Raw genomic sequence first — 6,545 nt, forward strand, 5'->3', positions numbered from 1 at the left:
ATGCACAGGCAAAACAACAGCAAAAGCATCTGCAACTTACCGCAAGATGTTTTCCCAAGTTAGAAGTGGGCTGAAATACCCCAGTTTGGGCAGTGGCAAAATTACGCTGCATGTTAAAACTCTTGTTTTTCATAGTCTGTAATGTAAACACCAGTTGCCCGCGGCTCTCGCGAGTCACTTTGATATGCCCGTGAAGCCCAATAGAAGACTTTGTATGGGTTTTATTTTTCTATAGGTGGCCATTAATTTCACATTTCACTTTCGTTATGCAAGATGTGCTTGTGAGCTCTGCGTGAGGTACAATAAAAATAGTTAACAATCCAACTATTCATACTAAGTCAAAAACTGCATGACCAGTATCATTGTGAATTATATGCTATGAATTTTATTTTCCATTTTGTGCTCATCTAGCATCATTTATTATTCAAGAAACAGATGTGGGGAAAATACTCCCAAAAATCTGACAGCACTGTCAAGGATCGACAAGAGTAATGGAAGATAAATTCCATGTCCGGGTGTGCAAAACTGGCATGATTCCCAAAACAGTTAGACTGTATTGGTTGCAAAAGGTGCCTCTCCTCACTTCAGTGCTGAATGTGGACACTGAAAATTCATGGTCATAGAAAACAAAAGTGGGCATTCTCAAAATAAGTAAACGTACCATGTTGACATTTAACCTTTGGGGGAATTTTTTTTTTAATTCTGATATTGACATTAAATTAAAGCATAAAATGTACCATGCTCTTCCACATAAACATATGCATGTAGATTGGAAGCTCATCTTGCAGTAACTACTATTTTTGGTTAAACCTTTTTTGAGACATGATTTTAAAGTGATATATGTAAGAAATTCTATTCCATTCCAGCTGCTGCCGTCCTTAAATTAGCTGTGCAGATGTGATGCATCTGAACTGCATCTCACAACTTGTTGCATTTGCTTTTAATTCTAGGACATTGAAACTTACTTTTGGTTTGGTGTTTTTTTTTTTAGGATTTTGAGTTGAACGTAGTTTTTAATTTCAACACAAAATCTTAAATGATTTCCTCAAATGATTTATAAGGGTGTTTAAATTGGCATATTGTGTTAAACATAAATAAAAAGAGAATTCAATGATTTGCAAATCATGTTGAACCTATATTTAATTGAATACACCACAAAGACAAGATATTTAATGTAGAATTTTATGGCTGCAACACGTTCTCAAAAAAGCTGGGCCAGGTGGCAAAAAAGACGGAGAAAGTTGAGGAATGCTCATCAAACACCTGTTTGGAACATCCCACAGGTGAACAGGCTCATTGGGAACAAGTGGGTGCCATGATTGGGTAGAAAAGGAGCTTCCCTGAATTGCTCAGTCATTCACAAGCAAAGATGGGGCGAGGTTCATCTCTTTGTGAACAAGTGCGTGGGAAAATAGTCCAACAGTTTAAGGACAATGTTCCTCAATGTACAATTGCAAGAAATTTCGGGATTTCATCATCTACGGTCCATAATATCATCAAAAGGTTCAGAGAATCTGGAGAAATCACTGCATGTAAGCGGCAAGGCCGAAAACCAACATTGAATGCCCGTGACCTGCGATCCCTCAGGCGGCACTGCATCAAAAACCGAAAAAAAAATCAATGTGTAAAGGATATCACCACATGGGCTCAGGAAAACCAATGTCAGTAAATACTGTTCGGCGCTACATTCGTAAGTGCAACTTGAAACTCTACTATACAAAGCAAAAGCCTTTTATCAACAACACCCAGAAACGCCGCCGGCCTCTCTGGGACCGAGCTCATCTAAGATGGACTGATGCAAAGTGGAAAAGTGTTCTGTGGTTCGATGAGTCCACATTTCAAATTGTTTTTGGAAATTGTGGACGTCGTCTCCTCAGGGCCAAAGAGGAAAAGAACCATCCGGACTGCTATGGACGCAAAGTCCAAAAGCCAGCATCTGCGATGGTATGGGGGTGTGTTAGTGCCAACGGCATGGGTAACTTACACATGTGTGAAGGCACCATTAATGCCGAAAGGTACATACAGGTTTTGGAGAAACATATGCTGCCATCCAAGCGACGTCTTTTTCATGGACGCCCCTGCTTATTTCAGCAAGACAATGCCAAACCACATTCTGCACGTGTTACAACAGCGTGGCTTCGTAGTAAAAGAACGTTTATTGAATGTTGTTCAAAGAAAAGGTGATGTAACACAGTGGTAAACATGACCCTGTCCCATCTTTTTGGGAACGTGTTGCAACCATAAAATTCTAAGTTAATGATTATTTGCTAAAGACAATAATGTTTATCAGTTTGAACATTAAATATCTTGTCTTTGTAGTATATTCAATTAAATACAGGTCGAACATGATTTGCAAATCATTGTATTCTATTTTTATTTATATTTAACACAATTGGGTTTGTAGTTTACAGTAGTAATCCACATCAAGATGAACCCTATCCCATCAAAAGATGGGATAGGACACAATCGCAACCACAATGAAGATACTCTAAGCCAGGGGTGTCCAAACCTTTTGCAAAGAGGGCCAGATTTGGTCAGATGAAAATGTATGGGGGCCGACCATTCGACCTGACATTCCTCGAACCATTACCATTGTAAATTAACATGTAAATATGTAACTATATCACTTAGCTGTCTGCAGCTTGGTCGATATTGCAAATGAGAATCTGTTTTCAATTGCATTACCAGGATAGTTAAAGGTTAAAATAATAATAAATTAAATACAAATGAACTATTTTATAAATGTTGACTGAATTTTTTTAGAAACATGTATTTATTGATTTTGTTTTAACAAATCACATCCCAGTGCATTTTGACAAAGAATAGTATAGTGACTATGCAGCTAGTATAGTGATTATACTATTGTTATAATGTCATCTGATTTGACTACAGTATAGTATAGTCAAATCAGATGACAGAAATTTGACAAAACTGTGGTTTGATCATCACAAAAAATCAATTCACTGAGACTCGTAGCTCGCCTTTGTAGAATTTTCATTTGAATCACGGGCTCTTGTGGAAAAGCGCTGCTGTGCTACCAAAACAGCTTCCAGTGGCTTCAGTTTTTCAGCGCGTTTGTTCGCCGGTAGCTTGTCGTAGTTAGCATGTTTCGTCTGGTAATGCTTCTTAATATTAAATTCTTTGAAAACAGCCACAGTCTCTTGGCAAATTAGGCAGTCACAGTTGTTTCGTATGTCAGTGAAGAAATCCACTTTCAGTTGCCATTTTAGAAATGGGCTAAAAACATACCACAGGAGTAAAAGTTCACAAAGGGGTCACACGACAAGAGTGCGGCCACAGGTCTACTGCCACCCTCTGGTGAAATATAAAATGGCTTTTTTTTTTTTTTTTTTTTGGTATGTCTGTATCATTTACTGTGGTAAACTGTACTGGCGGGCCACATATGATTGATTTTATGACATGATGCTTCGGGCCGGAGGAAATTTGGACACGGGCCGGATTTGGCCCGCGGGCCGGACTTTGGGCATGGCTACTCGAAGCAGTAAAGAAAATATATTTCACTTAATATCATTTACTTTAAAGCGCTGCTAAGCATACGTGAGAAAGCAGACCGAGGATATAGTAAACAGTCTGAGAGATATTCCAGCTGCTACTTAATGGTGCCACCTGAGTGTGGCTTGGAAGATGACTTTTCCACTCCTGGGAAACAAACCTCCGCTTGTCCCACATGCTGCTGCTGATGAATTTGTCACACAGGCTGGGTTAACCCATGCTGGACTATAAATGAGCTTCATCTGACTGCAATTGCGGTAAGTGTCGCAAAACCACTGGATGTTGGGAAGATCAAAAACACAGAAGAACCTTACAGGGTTGGGGACATACTTTAATTCTGTCGATAAATCACATAACGGCTAGAACTGCAAGGGTATTTGATAATTGTAGTTGAGGGTAGGCGTTTTTTTTTTTTTTTTCAAAGATAGTAACTTGTAATAGTAATTACACGCAGCTGTGACCCCGGAGGATCGAACTTTCAAACTACCCTGAGCTCTGTCAAGGCGCCCCAAGGCACCAGATCTCCAGACTGCTTCGGGTGAACCATTACTGAGGTGCCCCCTCCCGCTAACATCTCTCATTTGTTTGCACGGGGGTGGAATTGTGTGGTCTATTGTATTGAAAAATGAAATATGACACAGCGTACAGAAAGCATACAGTCAGTCAAGATGAATAAAGTGTAATTTCATTGAAATAAGTAGACACTTTAATTACAGTGCCAGCAAAATGGAACACATTCCGTGGGTAGGTAGATAATATGTGAAGTCTAGAGGAAAAGCTTGAGCGACAAATGCACGTGAATCTGGGCAGGAAATAACAAGGAAATGTTATACGTCACCATGCCTCACTCTAATCTGGGATAAGTGGTCATTGTTGTACAAAGTGTCGAGATCCTCCAACTACAAAACCTCGCATAGGATGAACCCCATCACCTTCTCCCTGTCCTGCAGATCGCAGGTCACTCGACAAAGTACAAAGACCCTGAAATAAACCATCGTGACCTCGAATCCTGTCATTACCTTTATCCATGAACAGCAAAGAGGAAAGGCTGGGTTTCCCTCCCCAACTTGAGTAACTGAGATAGGCTGGGCAGAAGGACGATAGGAAATTTAACTCGGCTGACAAGCAAGGTCATTTTCCCAGGATGAAATAAATAAATGCTGTGGATGACATGAACAGGATGAACTTTCATCTCTAATTGCAATATGCTGGATGTTTAAAGCGCCATTGTCGTTGGAAAAGAATACCGTATCTCACTGCGCACGCACATTCAATGGAGAAGTGGGGAGCCATCGCATGTTGGAGGGCGGACCTTCTTGAGTCGCCATCTGACAAAGGTCCATTGTAAGGCTCAGTAAGGCACCACTAAACAATTGAAAATCATAGTGCTGTTCAAAAGTGTTTATGTAGTTTTGGAAGTTTTTCAACTTGGGCTATGATCCAAATTATGACAATGAGGACTTGCACACGATACTTTTTCAAGAGTGAATTTCCGTGTCACCAAGGCGAGTTACTCGCATGATTTGTTCTGCACAGTTTATACACCGGATATTCACTCTGACGCAACCCACCCTTTTCTCTCCAGGCGTGGGACTGCGAGCGGCTGGGTATTGAGGCACTGACTGGGAATTGAACCCACGCTAGATGCGAGAAATGCTGAAGCACGTAGCGCTACACCACCAGTGCGTGTCCGCTACTTTGACAGCATTGTCCAAATAATGCGAAGAGTTGCTTTTATAGGCAAAGTTTTGCATGGAATTTCTCCAGTCTAAGAGATTAAGTATCAATCTCAAACAGGTTTGATGATGTGTAATGGCACGTACACACTGAATCTTGGATCCCAAAGCAGACAAAACCGATTGAGTACAATAACTATTTTTAAAGTTTATTTACCATGGGAGCATGACAATGTGAGAAACAAACGCAAAGTTAACAAATGAAAAAACGACAACAAACTTCTCCTGTGCTTCAGAACTCAGCTGATTGTCATACTGCCATCAGCGGCCATGCGGCCCAGGACACAAAACTGGACATCGGCAACACAAAGACAGGTCATCTGTTCTCTTGACAAGGTGATCCTAATAATAGGGAAATTATTTCGTTTCCGCATTGTGAAGCGAGTCACGTTTTTGGAGGATTCAGTCGTTCATTCGTCTTCTGTCTCGCTTATCCTCACAAGGATCGCAGGCGTGCTTGAGACTATCCCAGCATCATGGGGAAGAAGAAACAACTGTCTGCCGAAAAGTGTGTGGCGTAGTTCAGCTCTTTGGAAAAGGAATTAAAACACTGGACGTTTCAAGAAAATCATCGCATTGTTCAAAAATGTCTGTATATCAGACAGCAAATAGTTCAGTCATATAAACGCCGATTAAGGACAGTTTCGGTCAGGCAAATGCATCGTATGAAGAAAGTAGCTGTTAAAAGTATTTCAGCTGCTGGTTTCTCAGGAGTCCCAAGAACCATTTGATGCAGAATCCTAAAAGGTTTGCTGTCATGCAAATAGCTGTTTTTTTTTTTTTTGTGGAGGGGGGGGGGGGCACCCCCTAACCAATCTCACATGGAAAACATTTGCAGTGAACTCTGAATTATACAAAGACCAATTTTATTCACTGATGAATGCCCTGCTACTGTACTTTGGACTGTCCAGATGGACGGATGTCTGGATGGTTCGCCTCACGTCCCAACAAGGATGCAATGTCAGCGTGGACATCGTGAACAGATGTTCTGTAAGGGCTTTGGAACCGGAGGGTCCCGCTGCGGATAAATGTAAAAATAGCTACTTGTTCAAATGGAAAGACTAGTTGACCTACACATTTGTTTTCATTCACTTTTTTTCTGGATGATGTAAGGAACAGACTGTTCTGTACATTTCCATTTTGGCATTAACGTCACAGTAACCCTAATCAGTTGATATCAGCTGTTATAAAATCCCAGCTATCATCGGGCAGGAGGCGGGGAACACCCTGAACTGGTTGCAAAACCAATCGCAGGGCACATACAAACAAACAACCATTTGCACTCAGATTCACACC

This window comes from Phycodurus eques, chromosome 11 (assembly GCF_024500275.1).
Source record: "Phycodurus eques isolate BA_2022a chromosome 11, UOR_Pequ_1.1, whole genome shotgun sequence".
Classification (NCBI taxonomy): domain Eukaryota; kingdom Metazoa; phylum Chordata; class Actinopteri; order Syngnathiformes; family Syngnathidae; genus Phycodurus; species Phycodurus eques.